This window comes from Podarcis tiliguerta (assembly GCF_965153285.1).
Source record: "Podarcis tiliguerta genome assembly, chromosome: 5".
NCBI lineage: Eukaryota > Metazoa > Chordata > Lepidosauria > Squamata > Lacertidae > Podarcis > Podarcis tiliguerta.
This window is the reverse complement of record NC_139538.1, coordinates 1,764,157-1,786,648: the sequence shown is the minus strand read 5'-3', so window position 1 is coordinate 1,786,648 and position 22,492 is coordinate 1,764,157. Positions and strand designations below refer to the sequence as shown.

Below are 22,492 nucleotides of genomic sequence, written 5' to 3'. Positions count from 1 at the left end.
GACCCACCCTGTTCCCTTGGTGGTTTTTACTTTTAAGGGCATAGCAGTGGCAAGGGATGAGAGATTACCGATGCTGCAAGGATACATAATTAAAAACACTGACTCAATAGCACCTTTCTTACTATCATGTACACATTGAGTGTTGAAATCATTCGTGACTTGTGTGCTAACTTTATTGCTGTTTTGGGAGAAGACTCATCATTCTTCAGAGGTACGAATACTTCTGTAAGGGGAATCAAGGGAGGTATCACTACCTCTCTATCCTGCTTTGGGATCAACCCACCTGGAGCCCTGGGTTCAGTTCTGGGCACCACATTTTGAGAAGGACATTGACTAGTTGGAACAAGTGCCAAGGAGGACAGCTAAGTTGGTTGAGGATCTGGAAACCAAGCCTTATGAGGAATAGTTGAATGAGTCAGAGGTGGAGCTAGCTGCTCCAGCCCCTAGAGCAGCGCACATACTGTGCACCCGGGGGTGAAGCTAGCTGTCTGTGGGGGCAGAGCTAGTCACCCGCGGGGGCAGGACAAGCATCCCAGGGGGTGCTGCCCCAGAGCAGCACACATGTCGTGCACCCAGGGGGTGGGGCAAGCAGCCCAGGGGGGCAGGGGGGCAGGGCAGGAAGGTGATTGGCACGACAATTGGCGCCCATTGGGGGTGATTGGCATCCGGGGGGTGATTGGTGTGTTTATCGGAGCCCGGGGGGCAGTGCAGCGATCCGCCCAGGGGGGATTTTGCCACCCCTTTCATGGATGACACCCGGGATGGACCACCCCCACTGCACCCCCTTCCTCCGCCACTGGAAGGAGTTGGGGATGTTTAGCCTGCAGAAGAGGAGACTGAAAGGGGATAAATGATAGCCACCTTCAAATATCTGAAGGGCCGTCACGTAGAAGATGGAGCAAGCTTGTTTTCTCCTGCTCTGGAAGGGAGGACTCAGACCAATGGCTTCAAGTTACAAGAAAGGAGATTGGGACTAAACATTAGGAAGAACTTTCTGATAGGTAAAAGGTGCTGTGAATGTATTTTTCGCCCCATAGGACGCACCAGCCCATAGGACGCACCTAGTTTTTTTTTGGGGGGGGGGGAAGAAAGGGGAAAAAATTATTTTTCCCCAGGTGTAGGGCTGGGGCGGGGGAAGCCCAAGCTTCCCCCAACCCCAGCCCCCAGAACAGGCTGCTATCCGCTAGCCGTGGGAGAGCCGCGCGAAGTCGTGCTTCAGGCTTCAGGAAGCTATCCACTAGCCGCGGGAGACGCAGCTCTCCCACGACTAGCGGAGCGCTGCACGAAGCCCGAAGCTTGGGGCGTGCTGAGCTCAGCGCGCCCCAAGCTTCTGGGTGCAGGCAAGCTCTCTGCTAGCCATGGGAGAGCTGTGTCTCCCACGGCTAGCGGATAGCTTCCTGAAGCCTGGAGAGCGAGAGGGGTCGGTGCGCACCAACCCCCCTCGCTCTCCAGGCTTCAGCGAAAGCCTGCATTTGCCCCATAGGACGCACACACATTTCCCCTTCATTTCTGGAGGGGGAAAAGTGCGTCCTATAGAGCGAAAAATACGGTATATCTAATGCATTTTAAACATTTTTAGCATCGGGGGAATGTGTGAAGCACCAGGTCAAGTTTTTCTCAGCCTGTGTCCTACTATTCCACTTTTGAGTTCAATTTTATTGACTCAGCCAGATGGGCGGGGTATAAATAATAAATAATAATAAATTATTATTATGTTAGAAATTATATTTTTATTGTTTACGTTTTTGCAAATGACCCTGAAATCATTTGATATAAGGGCAGCACCCTTTTTTTAGGCCCAAACTCTCAAATAAATATGCAAGTTGGGTTGATTTGCATATATTCTCGTGTAGTAAATTAGTCATCATGACAATGAGCCAGTTGTTTTCTATCCGTTCAAATGCAACCTTTTTCTTTTCTTTTATGAGCCTGTGTGGGCTTAGACAAGGGAGACCAGGGTTCAAATCGCAGCTCGGACATGAAGGTAGCTGAGTGATCTTGAGCCACTTGCTACCTCCATGGGGTTGCTGTGGAGATTAAATGAGGAAGGAAGGGAAAAACCATCCATGCCACCTTGAACTTCTTGGAGAGACAGAAAACTGGGATATAAATGCAAACAAACAAACAAATAAGGGGCCAAACTCTGTGCCAATACAGTCAAACAGGCAGAACTGGAATATTTGTGGAATGGAATGAATGCTGAGATCCAGTTTGCCATTTTTAGGTAGGAAAGTTGGGACCCTATTGTTTTCCTTGGTCCCTACAGGCTTTGATTCGGATCAAGGACAGTCTCCGAGTTTTAAATTTCCTGCATCTGAAATCCAGATGCAACACCTAGGTTGGCTCAAGTGTATATTGGGCTTAAATCCAGCCCTCTCCTGCCGTCTATATCTCCCTTTAATTACATGTTTGCTCAAGGAGTGAGAGAGAGGCTTAAGGGTGCTGTTAGTGCCAAATGTGGGGTTCTAATCTCAGTACCATATTTCCAAAACCCCATAAATAGTTTGTGCCTTGGAAAATAACTGTTTTCTTGTTCTTCTGCAGCTGCCAAGTCCCTCTGTGGTGTTTGCACTGCTCCTTAATCCTCCACCAGGTAATTCTCAGACAGTGTCCACCCTAATTGTTCTGCTGTTCCAATCAAGCGAAACCACAACTTTTGCAAAACAAGGACTCCTCCGATACGGGAGTTCAGCTCATTGTTTTCATGCTGAGGTTGCTTCATCCTGATGACTCGGTGGATTTCACCTGGGCTTCGCTGAGCCCTTGACAAAACAGGGCTGCTAAAGTGGTGATTTGCCTGTCAAGGCTGGCTTAACCACAGGGGGGATCCAATCGCGGAGAAAACAACAGAAGAAGAAGCAAACAAGACAGGCTCCATAAACAAGAGAACAGTCAAGATCTCTTGGCTTCCACCACCCCTATTGGTTTTTCTGATCCCTGGGATCGGCTGGGATGCTTCCAATATGTGCCCTTGAAGGATCAGGTGTGCCGCTTGGGAGTCATCTTGGACTTACAGCTCTCCATGGAGGCGCAGGTCAATTCTGTGTCCAGGGCAGCTGCTTACCAGCTCCATCTGGTATGCAGGCTGAGACCCTCCCTGCCTGCGGACTGTCTGGCCAGAGTGGTGCATGCTCTAGTTATCTCCCGCTTGGACTACTGCAATGCGCTCTACGTGGGGCTACCTTTGAAGGTGACCCGGAAACTACAACTAATCCAGAATGCAGCAGCTAGACTGGTGACTGGGAGCAGCCACCAAGACCACATAACACTGGTCCTGAAAGACCTACATTGGCTCCCAGTATGTTTCCAGGCACAATTCAAAGTGTTGGTGCTGACCTTGAAAGCCCCAAACGGCCTCGGCCCAGTAGACCTGAAGGAGCGTCTCCATCCCCATCATTCAGCCCAGACACGGAGGTTCAGCTCTGAGGGTCTTCTGGCAGTTCCCTCACTAAGAGATGTGAGGTTACAGGGAACCAGGCAGAGGGCCTTCTCGGTGGTGGTACCCGCCCTGTGGAATTCCCTCCCATCAGATGCCAAAGAAATAAACAACTATCTGATGTTTAGAAGACATCTGAAGCCGCTCCAAGACAAAATCAAGGAAACAGCTGGGTCAAATCATGTTAAAAGGAGACAATATTACTCTTCTACAGAGTGTTTCTAACTATAAATAGCTATTGAGTCTGTTTTGCTTATTATTTTAATCTTTAAACCTATAGAAGAAAATATGCAATGGTTTAATGGTATCACTCCCAATTCTACCATTGGTGTTTGAAGAGTGAAGAATGAAGCCAGTTATGGAGTACTGTGTGCACCTGGAGTACTGTGTGCAGTTCTGGGCACCACAGTTCAAGAAGGACACTGACAAACTGGAACGTGTCCAGAGGAGGGCAACCAAAATGGTCAAAGGCCTGGAAACGATGCCTTATGAGGAACGGCTAAGGGAGCTGGGCATGTTTAGCCTGGAGAAGAGGAGGTTAAGGGGTGATATGATAGCCATGTTCAAATATATAAAAGGATGTCACATAGAGGAGGGAGAAAGGTTGTTTTCTGCTGCTCCAGAGAAGCGGACACGGAGCAATGAATCCAAACTACAAGAAAGAAGATTCCACCTAAACATTAGGAAGAACTTCCTGACAGTAAGAGCTGTTCGACAGTGGAATTTGCTGCCAAGGAGTGTGGTGGAGTCTCCTTCTTTGGAGGTCTTTAAGCAGAGGCTTGACAACCATATGTCAGGAGTGCTCTGATGGTGTTTCCTGCTTGGCAGGGGGTTGGACTCGATGGCCCTTGTGGTCTCTTCCAACTCTATGATTCTATGATTTAATTTGTCCTTGCATAATTTTCAGTAACTTTTCTACATTGGTGTTGAATTGTAGTTCTTTATAAATAAAACTTTTTGTTAGTAAAAAGGAAAAAAAAGAGGGAGAGGGTATGAACTGGGATAACTCAGTTGGTAGAGCAGGAGACACTTACTAACAGAGTCATGGGTTTGATCCCCACGTTGGGCAAAAAAATCCTGCATTGCAGGGGGTTGGACTAGATGAGCACCATGGCCCCTTCCAACTCTACCATTCTGTGATTCTACAAATGTTGCTCTTGTGCTCAGATTCTGCTTGCAGGTTTCCCTTTGGGGCCAGTGTGAGAAAGGATGCCTGACTAGATGGACCAGTGGCTTCTTCTGGCAGGTTCATCTTAGGTTCCTGTGTTCTTAAGCTGAGGGAGGAGGTGGTGGCCGAAATATGTGGAGAGTGCAAGGTTGGTGAAGGCTGGTGCATATTTATTTAGCACTCCTTGCAGGGGGCTGGACTAGATGATCCTCAGGGTTCCTTCCAACTCTACAGTTCTATCATTCCATGATCCTCCCAAAGGAGACCAGAACAACAGACATTTTAAAACCTCTTTAAAATAAAATTTAACATTTAATATTCTAGTGCTTGGGATGCAGGTGGCGCTGTGGGTTAAACCACACAGAGCCTAGGACTTGCCGATCAGAAGGTCAGTGGTTCGAATCCCCGCGACGGGGTGAGCTCCTGTTGCTCGGTCCCTGCTCCTGCCAACCTAGCAGTTTGAAAGCACGTCAAAGTGCAAGTAGATAAATAGGTACCGCTCCAGCGGGAAGGTAAACAGCGTTTCCATGCACTGCTCTGGTTCGCCAGAAGCGGCTTAGTCCTGCTGGCCACATGACCCAAAAGCTGTACGCCGGCTCCCTCGGCCAATAAAGCAAGATGAGCGCTGCAACCCCAGAGTCAGCCACGACTGGACCTAATGGTCAGGGGTACCTTTATCTTTTTATTCTAGTGCTTACAGCTTGAATTGGGCCCAGTGTGGCTAACTGGTAACCAGTGCAGTGCTCTGAGGACTGGTGCCACAAGGTTCCAATGAGCTACCCCATATAAACTAGTTACCACTAGCTGGAGCCTCCAGACCATCTTCAAGGGCAATCCAGAGCAAAGAGCATTGCAGTAGTCCAAAGAGGAGGTCACTTAGAGCATGGCTAGCTGATGCCAGGCTATGCCGGTTGAGGAATGGCTGCAGCTTGCAAACTAGACTAAGTTGGCAGGTGTGCTCCTAACCACAGGTGCCTCCTGAGACTCTAGGGACAAGGTGGAATCCAGGAGTACTCCCAGGGTTCAAAGCTGCTCCTTCAGAGGGACCACAACCCTTCCCAAAACATGGGAACCACCCACTCAGAGTACCTCTGTCTTATCAGGATCCAGCCTCAGTTCACTGGCTGCCATCCAGCCCATCACTGCTTCCAGGCACTGCTGCAAGACCTTCACACCCTTTCCTGATGGAATGCAGTGAGAGCTGAATGGCATCGACAACTCGGTGACATCGTGCTCCAAATCTCTGGATGACTGCTCCCCATGGTTTCATAGAGAAGAGAAGAGAAGAGAAGAGAAGAGAAGAGAAGAGAAGAGAAGAGAAGAGAAGCCAGTGGCGGGGTAGTGGTTAGAGTGCAATATGCTTGTGAAACATGGACCACTTACAAATGCCATCTCCAACTCCTTGAAAGATTCCATCAACGGTGTCTCAGAAAATTTTACACATCACTTGGGAAGACAGGCGAACTAATATCAGTGTACTCTAAGAAGCGAAGATCACCCGTGTCAAAGCAATGATTCTTCAACATCAACTTCATTGGACCGGTCATGTTGTGTGGATGCCCGATTATTGTCTTCTAAAGCAACTAACCTATTCCCAACTTTAAAATGGAAAGCGTAATGCTGGAGGTCAACAAAAGAGGTTTAAAGACTCTTCCAAGGCATATCTTCAAAAATATAGTATACACACCAACAATTGGGAAACACTGGCCTGTGAGCGCTCCAGTTGGAGAATAGCCTTTACCAAAGGTGTCCTGGGCTTTGAAGACTCTCGAACTCAGGACAAGAGGGAGAAATGTGCTAAGAGGAAGGCACCATTGGCAAACCCTCACCATGATCAACTCTCACCCAGAAACCAATGTCCCCACTGTGGATGGACGTGTGGATCCAGAATTGGCCTCCACAGTCACTTACGGACCCATTGTTAAAACCGTGTTTATGGAAGACAATCTTACTATTTACGAGGGATTGCAGAAGAAGAAGAAGTAGTTTGAGTGTCACACTAGGATCTTGGAAACCAGGGTTTGAATTCCCCGCCCGACGATGTTGCTCACTGGGTGATGTTGGGCCAGTCACTTACTCTCAGCCTAATCTACTTCATGGGGTTGTTGTATGGATTAAATGAGGAGTGGGGGGGGGACCTTGAATGCCACCTGTCGTTTAGTCGTTTAGTCGTGTCCGACTCTTCGTGACCCCATGGACCAGAGCCCGCCAGGCACTCCTGTCTTCCACTGCCTCCTGCAGTTTGGTCAAACTCATGCTGGTAGCTTCAAGAACACTGTCCCACCATCTTGTCCTCTGTCGTCCCCTTCTCCTTGTGCCCTCCATCTTTCCCAACATCAGGGTCTTTTCCAGGGAGTCCTCTATTCTCATGAGATGGCCAAAGTCTTGGAGCCTCAGCTTCAGGATCTGTCCTTCCAGTGAGCACTCAGGGCTGATTTCCTTCATAATGGAGAGATTTGTTCTTCTTGCAGTCCATGGGACTCTCCAACATCACATTTCTATAATTCCATAACAAAAGCCCTGGGAGCCTGCAGTAGGAATTGCAACAGGGGCGTGGAAGAGTAAGCGTGAGTGAGGATTGTGATGCAGATGTCCTCTTGGTTTCAATTACATCTTCACAGTTTCTAAGGCCTGGTTGAAATGTGTCAGCAGGTGAGCAAGTGCTTACCTGAGAAATTCACACATCCTCATCCACTGGCTCATTTAAATCAAGCCACCCTTCCTGTAGGTGAAATGAGAGGATCTGTCACCCAGGAACCAGCCAAGCACCAAGTTTAAATGAGGCACCGAGAAGCTTTCTTCCTGTTCATGTCTGGCACAGCGCTGGAACTGAACCTGCTTCACAGGCAACGTTTGTCTAACCTGCTGATTCAGAAATGGGAGTAGCTCCCGCTGCTATTCTCCGCACCTTCCCCATTTCAAATTCCTTCTAACTTGTTTTTGCAAACCGCTGTGGTATATATTTACCATACAGCGGAAGAAAATAAATAAACTACATGGCTATTTTCATGCAGTGCATGTTCTTAGGCCTTATACACACCTGAATTCCCTTGATAAAAATACCTAAAAATCCAAAGATGGGAAGACGGTGCAGTTTAGTGGGTGGCTAAAGTTAATAATAATGATGATGATGATGAAGATGATGATGAAGATGATGAAGATGATGATGATGTATTATTTGTACCCTGCCCATCTGGCTGGGTTTCCCCAGCCACTCTGGGTGGCTTCCAACAAAGGTTAAAAATACACTAAGATGCCACACATTAAAAACTTCTGTTCCACCATCAAGCAGCCCTTACTGTCACAAAGTTCTTCCGAATGTTTAGTCGGAATCTCCTCTCTTGCAATTTAAATCGATTGGTTCTGGTCCTCCCTTCTGGTGCATCAGGGGGAAAAATCTTGCTCCCTCTTGCATGAGAAACCCCTTCAGATATTTGAAGATCCAGTCTCCTCTCTTCGAGACCAGCTTCCTCATGAGGCCTGGTTTCCGGACCCTTGATCTCCTTCTGCACATGCTCCACAGAATAAGAATCATAGAATTGTAGACTTGGAAGCGTCATCAGCCCCCTGCAAATGCAGGAATCGCAGCTGAAGAATCCCAGACATATGGTTGTCCAGTTAGAGAGTGGGACTAGGATCTGGGATAGCAGGGTTTGAATCCCAGCTCAGCTTTGAAGCTCACCTTGTGCTAATCACCATCTCTTAGCTTCTTCTTTTTTAAAAAATGCTTTATTGGTTTCACAAGTGCATAACAGAAATAATCAAAAGATGTTAATGATAAAATAAAGATAAGCATTCATTCATTTATTGATTGCTGCTCGCTTTGTACCTCATTCTATACAGTGGTACCTTGGCTTACATACGCTTCAGGTTATATGCGCTTCAGGTTACAGACTCCGCTAACCCAGAAATAGTACCTCGGGTTAAGAACTTTGCTTCAGGATGAGAACAGAAATCGAGCGGTGGTAGCGGGAGGCCCCATTAGCTAAAGTGGTGCCTCAGGTTAAGAACAGTTTCAGGTTAAGAACGGACCTCCAGAACGAATTACGGTAAGTTCTTAACCCGAGGTACCACTGTACTTCAATTTAACATGACCTCCCATCTTCCCATTATGTTCCCGAGTTAGATTCCTCGGATACACACTTGACTTTATTTTCTCCCTATTACAGTGGTACCTCGGGTTACAGACACTTCAGGTTACAGATGCTTCAGGTTACAGACTCCGCAAAGCCAGAAATAGTACCTCGGGTTAAGAAGTTTGCTTCAGGATGAGAACAGAAATCGTGCGGCGGCAGTGCAGCAGGAGGCCCCATTAGCTAAAGTGGTCTTCAGGTTAAGAACAGTTTCAGGTTAAGAACAGACCTCCGGAATGAATTAAGTTCCTAACCCGAGGTACCACTGTATTTAACTTGTTTTAGATTTTTCCAAAATTGTCCTAAACACACACAGAAACTCAATCAATACCTGCCAACAGATTGATATTTTGACAATGTTCTTTTACATAGACTCTCTCTCTATATCCCACTCTCTGATAAATTTGTCATCTGTAGCATCTCGTTCCCTGTAGGGACGCGGGTGGCACTCTGAGTAAAACCTCAGTGCCTAGGACTTGCCGATCATATGGTCGGCGGTTCAAATCCCTGCGATGGGGTGCGCTCCCGTCGTTCGGTCCCAGCTCCTGCCCACCTAGCAGTTCGAAAGCACCCCTAAGTGCAAGTAGATAAATAGGAACCGCTTACTAGCGGGAAGGTAAATGGCGTTTCCGTGTGCTGCGCTGGTGCTGGCTCACCAGAGCAGCTTCGTCACGCTGGCCACGTGACCCGGAAGTGTCTCCGGACAGCGCTGGCCCCCGGGCTCTTAAGTGAGATGGGCGCACAACCCTAGAGTCGGACACGACTGGCCCGTACGGGCAGGGGTACCTTTACCTTTACCTAGCATCTCGTAGCCTTGCTGATAGTCTCGCCAGTTCCGCATACTCTCTTAATTTGTTTTGCCAGTCTGTTTTGGATGGGATAGTTTCTCCCTTCCAACCTTTTGCAGTTAAATTTCTGGCGGCAATTGCAGCATACATAAAGGTTCTCGTAAACTTTTTGGAATCCTTTACCCGTAATTCCTAGCAGGAATCTCTTAGCTTAACCTACCTCACATGGTTGTTGTGAGGATAAAATGGGGAGGAGGAGAAACACGCATACCATCTTGAGTTCTTGAGATCTTTGGAAGATAAACAACCTCTGCTAAGAGAAACCAATTCCAGTGAAGGAGAGTCCACCATTTTCGGAGGCAGTGATGAAATGAGACCCCCTTCCCATCTCTCCCACTGCAGCAGTATAATAATAATAACAATAACAATAACAATAATAACAATAGTAATAATAATAATAATAATAATAATAATAATAATAATAATTTATTATTTGTACCCTGCCCATCTGGCTGGGTTTCCCCAGCCACTCTGGGCGACTTCCACAAAGACCAAAAATACACTAGGATGTCACACATTAAAAACTTCCCTCAACAGGGCTGCCTTAAGATGTCTTTTAAAGATAAGATAGCTGCTTATTTCCTTGACATCTGAAGGGAGGGCGTTCCACAGGGTGGGCGCCACCACCAAGAAGGCCCTCTGCCTGGTTCCCTGTAGCTTCGCTTCTCGCAATGAGGGAACCGCCAGAAGGCCCTCGGCGCTGGACCTCAGCGTCTGGGCAGAACAATGGGGGTGGAGACGCTCCTTCAGGTCTACTGGGCCGGGGCTGTTTAGGGCTTTCAAGGTCAGCACCAACACTTTGAATTGTGCTCGGAAACGTACTGGGAGCCAATGTAGGCCTTTCAGGACCGGAATTATGTGGTCTCGGCGGCCGCTCCCAGTCACCAGTCTAGCTGCCGCATTCTGGATGATGGGATGGCTGCCCCCAGGAGACAGGTGATGGGAGAAGAGGTCAGGTGGGGCTGGCCTGGTTACATCCAAGCCGGTGGGGTGAGTTCTGCCTCCCAATCTTCATACAGGGGAAGATTTTCTCCCCCAGTTCCTAAAAGCAAGGCTATCCGAGAGGCCCTTTCCTCTAGGTCAGAAAAGTAGGGAATTCTGTGGAGAAACGAATGGGGTGGCAGAGCTCACAGACACCCCTATTTTTAGCCGGACCCCCACGGATCACACTCTCTTTCCCCTTTCCCCCTCCCTTCGCTGCGCAGGGGCCACCCGCTGCAATGAGCTCAACTCTGCTTTTCTGTTTACTTCTCCCCAGACTTTGTTGTTTGGGATAAACAGCCCCGTGGCTTTGAAGGCTGCAGGTTGGGGCAGACCCACAGCGTGTCTCTGCAGACACCCAAACACGCTTTGCCAGCATGAGATCAATGTTTTTGGAGGGTCTCCAGGTGAGATTATGTGCGGCTGTTGACTCATAGGCATTTGTGCTCTGGTGAGATGGGCAAGAGAGAGAGAGAGAGAGAATCACATTCCCTTTTTGGAGAGGAGAGTGAAGGCAGCGAAAAAGCCACCCAAGGGCCTCTGTGTCTATGTATTGAACAAAAGTGAGAGTAATAATAATAATAATAATAATAATAATACAGTGGTACCTCAGGTTACATACGCTTCAGGTTACATACGCTTCTGGTTACAGACTCCGCTAACCCAGAAATATTACCTTGGGTTAAGAACTTTGCTTCAGGATGAGAACAGAAATCGTACTGCGATGGCGCGGCGGCAGCAGGAGGCCCCATTAGCTAAAGTGCTACCTCATGTTAAGAACATTTTCAGGTTAAGAACGGACCTCCGGAACGAAATAAGTACTTAACTCGAGGTACCACTGTAATAATAATTTATTATTTATACTTCACCCATCTGGCTGAGTTTCCCCCGCCACTCTGGGCGGCTTCCAATCAAGTGTTAAAAACAATACAGCATTAAATATTAAAAAATTCCCTAAACAGGGCTGCCTTCAGATGTCTTTTTAAAAGAAGATAGCTGCTTATTTCCTTCACATCTGAAGGGAGGGTGTTCCACAGGGCGGGCGCCACCACCGAGAAGGCCCTCTGTCTGGTTCCCTGTAACCTCACTTCTTGCAATGAGGGAACCACCAGAAGGCCCTTGGTGCTGGACCTCAGTGTCCGGGCTGAATGATGGGGGTGGAGATGCTCCTTCAGGTATACAGGATTTGCTGCCCCATCATGTGCCACCTAAACTAAAATCCTGTTTTAATTTTTGGGAGGTTCAAGCTTAACATGCCCATTAGTGGCTCAGTGGGTCAGTGTGTGTGTGGCTGTTCACCAGTAGGTTGGTGGTTTGAGCCCACCTAGGGGCAGTGGTGGGCAGGATTCCTGCATTGCAGGGGGTTGGACTAGATGGCCCTTGGTGATCCCTTTGTGCTGGGCCCAGGGGGTAACCCAAGCAATGCAGTCCAGGTCTGGTCCCAAATCCAAGGGTTCTGCGAGGAGTCAGTCCGACAGGGCCAAGACAGGAAACCAGGCAAGGACAGGTACAGGATCTCAGGCAGGATCTGACATACAGCAATGTTGCTCCCGCAACCTGGGGCGGGGTCCGACAGCCTTTTATCTTTGGCAGGGTAGTGGCCGGTCCTGATCCCCCGGCGACTCACCTCCCTATTTCGCCCGAAGGTGAGCACTCCTCCTGCGAGTACTCAGGTCTCTCCTTCTCTCAGATCTGAGTCTCTGCAGCTCGGGAGATGTCGGTGGGTTACTGGACCCAGGGGCCGCCTCAGTCTCCCCTGACCCAACCGGTAGTGGAGCAGCTGTAAGTGATGGCCCAGCTGGAGGCAAGGAGGTCATCCCCACATCTGGAGCCAGGGCCCCTGACTCCTCGGCCCAGCTGGGGTTTGCTGCAGGGGAACCTGTGCAGACTGGGACTCTTTAGGATCAGGCCCCAGACTTGGTTCAGGTGATGCCTGAGGCAAAGGATCCAGTGCCAACTGAGACTCCTCTGGTTCCGAGTCCGAGCCCGAGTCCCAGGCCATCACACCCTTCCAACTCTATAATTCCATGATTGACCCCTGATTGATTCCTGCATTGCAGGGGGTTGGACTAGATGACCCTTGGGTTGTTGTTGTTTAGTCGTTTAGTCGTGTCCGCCTCTTCGTGACCCCCTGGACCATAGCAAGCCAGGAACTCCTGTCTTCCGCTGCCTCCCGCAGTTTGGTCAGACTCATGTTGGTAGCTACGAGAACACTGTCCAACCATCTCGTCCTCTGTCGTCCCCTTCTCCTTGCGCCCTCCATCTTTCCCAACATCAGGGTCTTTTCCAGGGAGTCTTCTCTTCTCATGAGGTGGCCAAAGTCTTGGAGCCTCAGCTTCAGGATCTGCCCTTCCAGTGAGCACTCAGGGCTGATTTACTTCAGAATGGAGAGGTTTGATCTTCTTGCAGTCCATGGGACTCTCAAGAGTCTCCTCCAGCACCAGAATTCAAAAGCATCCATTCTTCGGCGATCAGCCTTCTTTATGGTCCAGCTCTCACTTCCATACATCACTACAGGGAAAACCATAGTTTTAACTTTACGGACCTTTGTTGGCAAGGTCATGTCTCTGCTTTTTAAGATGCTGTTTAGATTTGTCATTGCTTTTCTCCCAAGGAGCGGGCGTCTTTTAATTTCGTGGCTGCTGTCACCATCTGCAGTGATTATGCAGCCCAAGAAAGTAAAATCTCTCACTGCCTCCAATTCTTCCCCTTCTATTTGCCAGGAGGTGATGGGACCAGTGGCCATGATCTTCGGTTTTTTGATGTTGAGCTTCAGACCATATTTTGCGCTCTCCTCTTTCACCCTCATTAAAAGGTTCCTTAATTCCTCCTCACTTTCTGCCATCAAGGTTGTGTCATCTGCATATCTGAGGTTGTTGATATTTCTTCCAGCAATCTTAATTCCGGCTTGGGATTCATCCGGCCCAGCCTTTCGCATGATGAATTCTGCATATAAGTTAAATAAGCAGGGGGACAAAATACAGCCTTGCCGTACTCCTTTCCCAATTTTGAACCAATCAGTTGTTCCATATCCAGTTCTAACTGTAGCTTCTTGTCCCACATAGAGATTTCTCAGGAGAGACCCTTGGGTACCTTCCAACTATGATTCTATGACCCTTGCTGGAGTCCCAGCACCTCCTGTGCCTGAACTGTGCCAGCTGATCGAGATGCAAACAACTGTTTAGTTTTCCTCTTCCCTCCCTGTCCCCTTTTCCTTGTGTGTCTTTTTAAAAAAAATATTGTAAGAGACTGTCTCGTTTTGAGTGCATGTAAGCTGCTCTTTTGGGCTGAAGTGCAGGCTGTAAATTCTCTGAATACATAAATGTAAATGAATCAGCATCCAAGGACTTACACTTCAGGCTCCCTGGGAAAGAGGGATGTTTTAGCGGTGGGGGATAACATCCCAACCAAAGGATGTTCACATGGTGCTGTGGGCGTTTCAATGCCCTTCCAAAAACTATTCAAGCTCATTAAAAAATGTTGTTGTTGTTTTAAAAAACCCAAATCTATTCCATTTCCCTGTACTTTTAATGAGCTGTAATGAACTTTTAATTAGCAGCATTTAGTCTTCTGTTTTGTTTTGGTGGTGGTGGTTTATGTGTGTGAGAGTGAGAGGGAATGAATAAGCCAAGTAAGTCAAAAAAACTGATTCCTTTATGTTTGTATTACAATTTTAAAAACACAAACACAAAAACAAATGCAATGAGAAGATGAGAAGGAGAGAGATTTGACTGGATTCAGGTTTTTGATGTCAACCTGTCTAATGGGAAATTCTGGAAACAGCAGGTAAAGGGGAAGGCTCTCTGAATTTTATGATGCCCAAGCAGCTAGAACTCATGGGCATCTGATGAAGATGAATATTGGAAAATTAAGGAAAGATAAAAGAAAGTGCTTATTTATGTAGTGTGTAGTGAAACTGTGGAACTCCCTGCCACAGGAGGAAGTGATGGCAACCAAATTAGATGACTTTAAAAGATGAATAGACAAATTCATGGAGGAGGAGAGAGCTGTCACTGGCCGTAGTCATCAAGCCTAGTTCTGCCTCCACAGTTGGAGGCAGCAATGCTTCTGAATACTAGTTGCTGGAGACCACAGGAGGGGAGAGTTGGCCTTGTGTTTGAATCCTGATACTGGTTTCCCTTTGGGGTATCTGGTTGGCCACTGTGAGAACAGGATGCTGGACTAGATGGGCCACTGGCTTGAACCAGCAGGTGATTCATATGATGTTTTTAAAAAAACATGTACAGAAATGCATCTGTTAAGTTGAAGCATGCCTTTAAATGCCTGTGTTAGTGAAAATACAAGTAATAGGGGAAATTGCATGCACAAAATGCATAATACTGAACACCTCTCCTCCTCCATGGATTCATCCAATCCTCTTTTAAAGCCATCTAGGTTGGTAGCTATCACTGCCTCCTGTGGGAGGGAGTTCCATTGATTAACTATGTGCTGCTTAAAGAAGGACTTTCTTTTCTCTATCCCAAATCTTCCAACATTCAGCTTTATTGGTCGGATGCCCGATTATCGTCTTCCAAAGCAAGTACTCTATTCCGAACTTTAAAAAGGAAAGCGTAATGCTGGTGGTCAACAAAAGAGGTTGAAAGACTCTCTCAAGGCAAATCTAAAAAATGTAGCATAAACACCAACGGATGGGAATCACTGGCCTGCAAGTGCTCCAGTTGGAGAACAGCCTTGACCAAAGGTGTCCTGGGCTTTGAAGACACTCGAACTCAGGACGCAAGGGAGAAACCTGCTAAGAGGAAGACACGCTTGGCAAACCCTCACCGGGATCAACTCCTGTCCCGAAACCAATGTCCCCACTGTGGAAGGACGTGGGAATCCAGAATTGGCCTCCACAGTCACTTACAGACTCATTGTTAAAACCGTGTTTATGAAAGACAATCTTACTCGGCTGCGAGGGATCGCCAAAGAAAGAGGAAGAAGAATATCTGTTGAATTTTCCTTCTCTCTCCTCTTTGTTTCTATCTTTAGGGGAAATGATTCAGCTTCAGAAGCCTCCAAGACATCTTTTCTTTTTCTGAAAAGAGGAGCGAGCGAGCCGCGACTCAAGGCTTGCTGGCATAAGGAGCCAAACATAGTTGTTTTTATTTAAAAAAACGTCAACGCTTCAGAGTGTGTGGGTGGCTGAAACAAAGTGTTCTGAGTCAGAGCAAACACAACAGCAATTTCACGGCAAAGCTGCAATTCAGTCAGAAGGGATTGTAGCGATTAATGGGGAGGAATTAAGGCTGAAAAACAAATGGCATGTCTGGGCGAAAACTTTACACACGTGCAAATCTCCTGCCTTCTTCAATAACACCAGACTCTGCTGCTCATTTCAAGCCAGGAAGACATCTTTGCACGGGAGAGGATTTCTTATCCCTCTTTTAGGCCTTATTCTCTCTCCTCTTTAGTTGTTAAAATGGGCCAGCTTATTTTTAAATCATATTGTACGCATTTATGTATTGTCTTTCTGTATCCATTTATTTGCATTATGGTCACATTCACACCTTGCATTGGAAGTGTGTTTCAAGAGCAACGTAAGTTGACAGAATACATGCGCAGCTTGCGGACTTAACATATAAGAGAACAAGAAGAACATACATTTAGAGAAGACTGTGAAATGTTTATGGAATATATGGGAAACAACTGTGTACAGCTGAAAACGCTGGCAGAGCTAAGGTAAATTCAGCAGTGTAAATAAGCTTTGATGGATGCAATAATGGAATACTGAATGGTATACTTTCTGTAAAATATGCAGGGATTTGTGATATGTAAAATGAACCATGGAAAAAGAAGAAGGGATGGCACTGTTATCTGAAGGATGTAAAATGAGTTGTTCAACGTCTTTATAAATGATGTGGATGAAGGAATTGAGGGGGTGCTCATCAAATTTGCAGATGACACCAAACTGGGAGGGGTAGCTAATGCCACAGAAGACACAATTGGGATTCAAAATGACCTTAACAGGTCGGAGAACTGGGCACACGCTAACAAGATGAATTTCAGCAGGGACAACTGTCAGGTTCTGCACTTAGGCAGGAAGAACCAGATGCCCAAATATAGGATGGGGGTCACTTGGCTTACTAGCAGTGCATTTGAAAAGGATCTAGGGGTCTTGGTGGATCACAAGCTGAACATGAGTCAACAGTGTGATGCAGCAGCAAAAAACAGCTAATGCTATTCTAGGCTGCATCAACAGAAGACTAGTGTCCAGATCAAGGGAAGTCATAGCCACCACTCTATTCTGCCTTGGTCAGACCACATGTGGAACACTGTGTCCAATTCTGGGTGCCACAATTTAAGAAGGATGTTGACAAGCTGGAACGTGTGCAGAGGAGGGTGACCAGGATAATCAAGGGTCTGGAAACTAAGCCATATGAGGAGCGGTTGAAGGAGCTGGGTATGTTTAGCCTGGAAAAGAGGCGATGGAAAGGAGATATGAGAGCCATCTTCAAATATCTCAAGGGCTGTCCCATGGAAGAGGGAGCATGTTTTCTCCTGCTCTGGAGGGTAGGACTCGAACCCGTGGCTTCAAGTTGCAAGGAAGGACATTCTGACTCAACATTTGGAAAAACTTTCTGACAGGAAGAGCTGTTTGTCAGTGGAACTTCCTTCCTTGGAAGTTTTTAAACAGAGATTGGATGGTCATCTGTCTTGGGCTGAGATTCCTGCATTGCAGCGGGTTGGACTAGATGACCCTTGGCTGTCCCTTCTATAATTCTATGATTCTCCTGTGAGAGCCAGGGCAAGGCTTTCCCTGTCAGCCACTCCTGTGCCCATCCCATTGGCGTGGGCGTACCTTTTGATGACACCACTCACGGGCTGTCTGGAGGATTCAGGTGTGAGGAATTTTCGGAGGAATTCATTTCTGGGAATCCCCAAAGCATGTGCCTCGTTGCACATGCTAAACTGCTCCGATAAAGAAACTCCTTTGACCCAGATGATGAGAGACCTATTAATTGCATTTCTAGCCAACCTTTTTCTCGGAGGAGCTCAAAGCTAGTTCTCCTAAAATCCACATTTTATCCTCACGGAAATCCTGAGAGGTTGAGAGCAAGTGATTGGCCAGAGATCACTCAGTAACATCCAGGTCTCTCCAGTCCGAGTCCAGTGCTCTAACCAGCTTCCAAAGTGGATGTCAGCATTGGGAGTACCTAAGAAAAACAGACGTCTGGGAGGGGTGCTGGAAATGTAGAATACTATCAGACTTTGAGGTGACAGCAGCCATGAAATTAAAAGACGCCTGCTCCTTGGGAGAAAAGCAATGACAAACCTAGACAGCTTGTTAAAAAGTAGAGACATCACCTTGCCTACAAAGGTCCGTATAGTTAAAGCTATGGTTTTCCCAGTAGTGATGTATGGAAGCGAGAGCTGGACCATCAAGAAGGCTGATCGCCAAAGAATTGATGCTTTTGAAATATGGTGCTGGAGGAGACTCTTGAGAGTCCCATGGACTGCAAGAAGATCAAACCTCTCCATTCTGAAGGAAATCAGCCCTGAGTGCTCACTGGAAGGACAGATCCTGAAGCTGAGGCTCCAAGACTTTGGCCACCTCATGAGAAGAGAAGACTCCCTGGAAAAGACTCTGGTGTTTGGAAAGATGGAGGGCACAAGGAGAAGGGGATGGCAGAGGATGAGATGGTTGGACAGTGTTCTCGAAGCTACCAGCATGAGTTTGACCAAACTGTGGGAGGCAGTGGAAGACAGAAGTGCCTGGCGTGCTCTGGTCCAGGGGGTCACAAAGAGGCAGACATGACGAAACGACTAAACAACAACAAATCAGACTTTGAAAAACTGTTATCACCAGATCAAACTCATCGATTTTGTGGAATAAGCTAAATGCTATTTATTGAATTTCGAATATACGTGCAACTCATTCGTTGCTGTTTTTTAAATTTTTATTGTGTTATTAACTTTTATTTATTTATTTATTTATTTATTTAAATGTGAATCCCTATGAGGGATGCGGGTGGCGCTGTGGGTTAAACCACAGAGCCTAGGGCTTGCCAATCAGAAGCTCAGCGGTTCGAATCCCCACGACAGGGTGAGCTCCCATTGCTCAGTCCCTGCTCCTGCCAACCTAGCAGTTCGAAAGCACGTCAAGGTGCAAGTAGATAAATAGGTACCACTCTGGCGGGAAGGTAAAGGGCGTTTCCGTGCACTGCTCTGGTTCTCCAGAAGCGGCTTAGTCATGCTGGCCACATGACCCGGAAGCTGTACGCCGGCTCCCTCGGCCAATAAAGCGAGATGAGTGCTGCAACCCCAGAGTCGGCCACGACTGGACCTAATGGTCAGGGGTCCCTTTACCTTTACCACCCTATACCCATAGATCTCAGAGCGGTTCCTTAGTGGGTCATGCAAAGCCCTATTCCCAATAATGCTTTTTATAAGGTAGGGGGCCCCAGGGACCGGTCTTTGTAAGCAAGCGGGTGGTGGCCCCCCAAAAAAGGTTTGGCAACTGTGGCTCTAACCACTACACCACACTGCTCCAGCAGATGTTATTAAGCCAGTAGGTTCCCCTCTTGCCAGCTTGCAAGCTTTCTCCCCACCCCACCCGCTCCCCAAAGCAGGATATGGCTTCACAGAATCCCAGAATCATGGAACTGTAGAGTTGGAGGGGACCCCCAGGGGTCATCTAGCCCAACCCGCTGCAAATGCAGGAATCCCAAATTTCCCTTACTGCTGGCACCTGTGCAAAGCACTTCTCTCCCCACTTCCTTGGAAACTGTTTGAGGAAGTGAAGCAGTTTCTGACTCCTTCCCCAGAACAGGCATGACGTCAGGGCCGGGGAGGGTTGACCACAGATCCTGACCCACCCACAGAAACCCCGCCCCCTAAAGTGGAACCTACACCCCATAATGACTTCCACAGAAGCTGGTGACGCACACTTTCCATAAGAGGAAGGCTACAGTCCTGATATTCAAGTTTGCTGTGGATCGGGGCCTGATCTCACAGTGACAAACTCAGGACGAAAGCCTGGTTTTAATAATAATAATAATAATAATAATAATAATAATAATAATAATAATAATAATTTATTATTTATACCCTGCCCATCTGGCTGGGTTTCCCCAGCCACTCTGAGCGGCTTCCAACAGAATATTAAAATACAATAGTGGGTCAAACATTAAAAGCTTCCCTGAACAGGTCTGCCTTCAGATGTCTCCTAAAAGTCTGATAGTTGTTGTTCTCTTTGACATCAGGTGGGAGGGCGTTCCACAGGGCGGGCGCCACTACCAAGAAGGCCCTCTGCCTGGTTCCCTGTAACTTGGCTTCTCACAGTGAGGGAACCGCCAGAAGGCCCTCGGAGCTGGACCTCAGTGTCTGGGCAGAACGATGGGGGTGGAGACGCTCTTTCAGGTATACTGGACAGAGGCCGTTTAGGGCTTTCAAGGTCAGCACCAACACTTTGAATTGTGCTGGGAAATGTACTGGGAGCCAATGTAGGTCTTTCAGGACCGGTGTTATATGGTCTCGGCGTCCGCTCCCAGTCACCAGTATGGCTGCCGCATTCTGGATTAGTTGCAGTTTCCGGGTCACCTTCAAAGGTAGCCCCACGTAGAGCGCATGGCAGTAGTCCAAGCGGGAGATAACTAGAGCATGAAAGAAGAATCACAAGAAAGAAGATTCCACCTAAACATTAGGAAGAACTTCCTGACAGTAAGAGCTGTTCGATAGTGGAATTTGCTGCCAAGGAGTGTGGTGGAGTCTCCTTCTTTGGAGGTCTTTAAGCAGAGGCTTGACAACCATATGTCAGGAGTGCTCTGATGGTGTTTCCTGCTTGGCAGGGGGTTGGACTCGATGGCCCTTGTGGTCTCTTCCAACTCTACGATTCTATGATTCTATGTACCACTGATGAGACAGTCCGCAGGCAGGGAGGGTCTCAGGTTTTTAGGGCAGCTGTGGCCAACACTGCAGGCTGGAATCATATAATTGTAGGGTGGGGAGGGTCATTCAGTCCCACCCCCTGCAATCCAGAAATCTCAGCTGAGGAATCCTTGGCAGCTGGGGAGGATCTTCTCAGGACCTGCTCTCCAGGAGGACCTGCCTGCCTCAGACCAAAAGAGACTCCGCTGTCTCTCAGTTTGGGGAATCTTCCCTCCTGCCCGGCGCCAGCGCTCTCTGATTTCAGGCACACGGGAAAACAGAGTAATTCAATCTGGCCTTTGAAGCTGTGCTCTCTGCATATTTCTAACGGGGCGAGGTTGATTTGGAGTCGATCCTTGTAGGTTGTTTTGACACTTGCTTTCATAGCACAGAATCGTGAAGTCGGAAGGGAACCCGGTGGCCATCTAGTCCAACCCGCCACAGTCATGGCTGAAGACTCCCTGGCAGATGTCCATCCATCCTCTTTTTGGAAACCTCCAATGGAGGTTTCCCTTCCGAGGGAGTCTGTTCCAGCATTGAACAGCTCTTACCTTCAGGAAGTTATCCCGAATGTTTAGTGGGAATCTCCTCCCTTGCAATTGGGACCCATGGTTTTGGGTGCTGCCTTCTGGGGCAGCAGAAAACAAGCTTGCTCCATCTTCCATGGGACAGCCTTTGAGGTCTTCAAAGATAGCTAACCCAACATCTCTCAGCCTTCTGCTCACAGGTCCTTAAAATATCAGTGGAAATAGTTGGTCCTGGCGAGTATTAATCGCTTTCAATTTTAACTTCAGGATGGCCATTTGTCCAGTCTAATTTTAATTCATTTGAATTAATTTTGGGATGCATTTTAATTGTTTGTTTGTTTTTATGTATATTGTGTTTTATATGATGTTTGCCACTCTGAGCCCAGCTCTGGCAGGGGAGGGCAGGATACAAATAAAATTTATTATTATTATTATTATTATTATTATTATTATTATTATTATTATCATTCTACTGTACAGGCTAAGCATACCCGTTTGTCATGAGGTTCGGTTTAAATCAAGCCGTCCTTCGTGTATGCAAAATGTAATCCAATACATCGGTCACCTGGGCAGGTGCCGTGACATTACCCAGGTAATAGCCAAGCGCCAACTTTAAATGAAGCACCAGGACCAAGAAAGTTTTCCTGTTCATTTCCGGCATCACATTGAAACTGAACCTGATTCATTTGCTTCCCCCGCTGACTCAGAAATAGGTGTGTCTCTTGCTGCTGCTGCCTGAACACACCTGCCCTTGTTGGATTTCAAGTTCTTTCTCAAGGGTTTGGATATCTCCATGCAGTGTGCAGTTAACCCATGGAACCTTTTGAGGGCGTCTGTTCCCCTGTCAAGGGGCTCTGGCTCTCAGGGAGTTGAATCCATTGGTTTGTGTCCTACAAGCAACGGAAAACAGCCTTGCTCCCTCTTCCATGTGACAGCCCTTCAGATTTTTGAAGGTGGCTGTCTCTTCTCCAGGCTAAACATACCCAGCTCCTTCAACCGTTCCTCATAAGGCTTGGTTTCCAGCTCCCGGATCAATTCAGTCACTCTCCTCTGCACATATTCCAGCTTGTCATCCTTCTTAAATTGTGGTACCCAGAACTGGGAAGATATCCGGGCAGTGGGCTCACCCCCCTCCCTTGCCCTCATGCTACAGTTCCCAAACTTCAGCGGACACCACCACTACCCAAGGAAAGGAAGGAAGGAAGGAAGGAAGGAAGGGGTGTCAGAGGGGGAGAGAGGTGATATATTTCTGTGGCTGCAAATGTGGTCTGTAAGTGAAATGATGGGATCGTCTGTCTCCAGAACTTCCAAATCTTAACCTTCTTCTATGTTTTGACGCCAGTACCTGAGCAAGAAGAAGCTACTGCCACCTGGTGGAAAATGCTCAGAAGACAGACATGGAGTCAATGCAAAAAAATTTAGCTTGCAAGATTCCGCGCTTTACAACCTGTTCTTTGTCCTCGCCCTTCAAAGTTTCCATTCCAACGGTACCCATGAGAGGCTAGGTTGGCATGCACCCACCCTTGGGA

General features: G+C 47.5%; 1 protein-coding gene and 1 long non-coding RNA gene across 2 annotated transcripts in view; one reads left to right on the top strand and one right to left on the bottom strand.

Annotated features, from left to right (window-relative positions):
* LOC310678495 overlaps nucleotides 1–22,492 on the top strand; it is a 179,885-nt gene that overhangs the window by 109,118 nt on the left and 48,275 nt on the right. The gene's annotated exons all lie outside the window — the stretch shown is intronic.
* The window catches only part of P3H2 (prolyl 3-hydroxylase 2), a 235,765-nt gene that overhangs the window by 188,024 nt on the left and 25,249 nt on the right, over nucleotides 1–22,492 (bottom strand). The window lies entirely within an intron of this gene.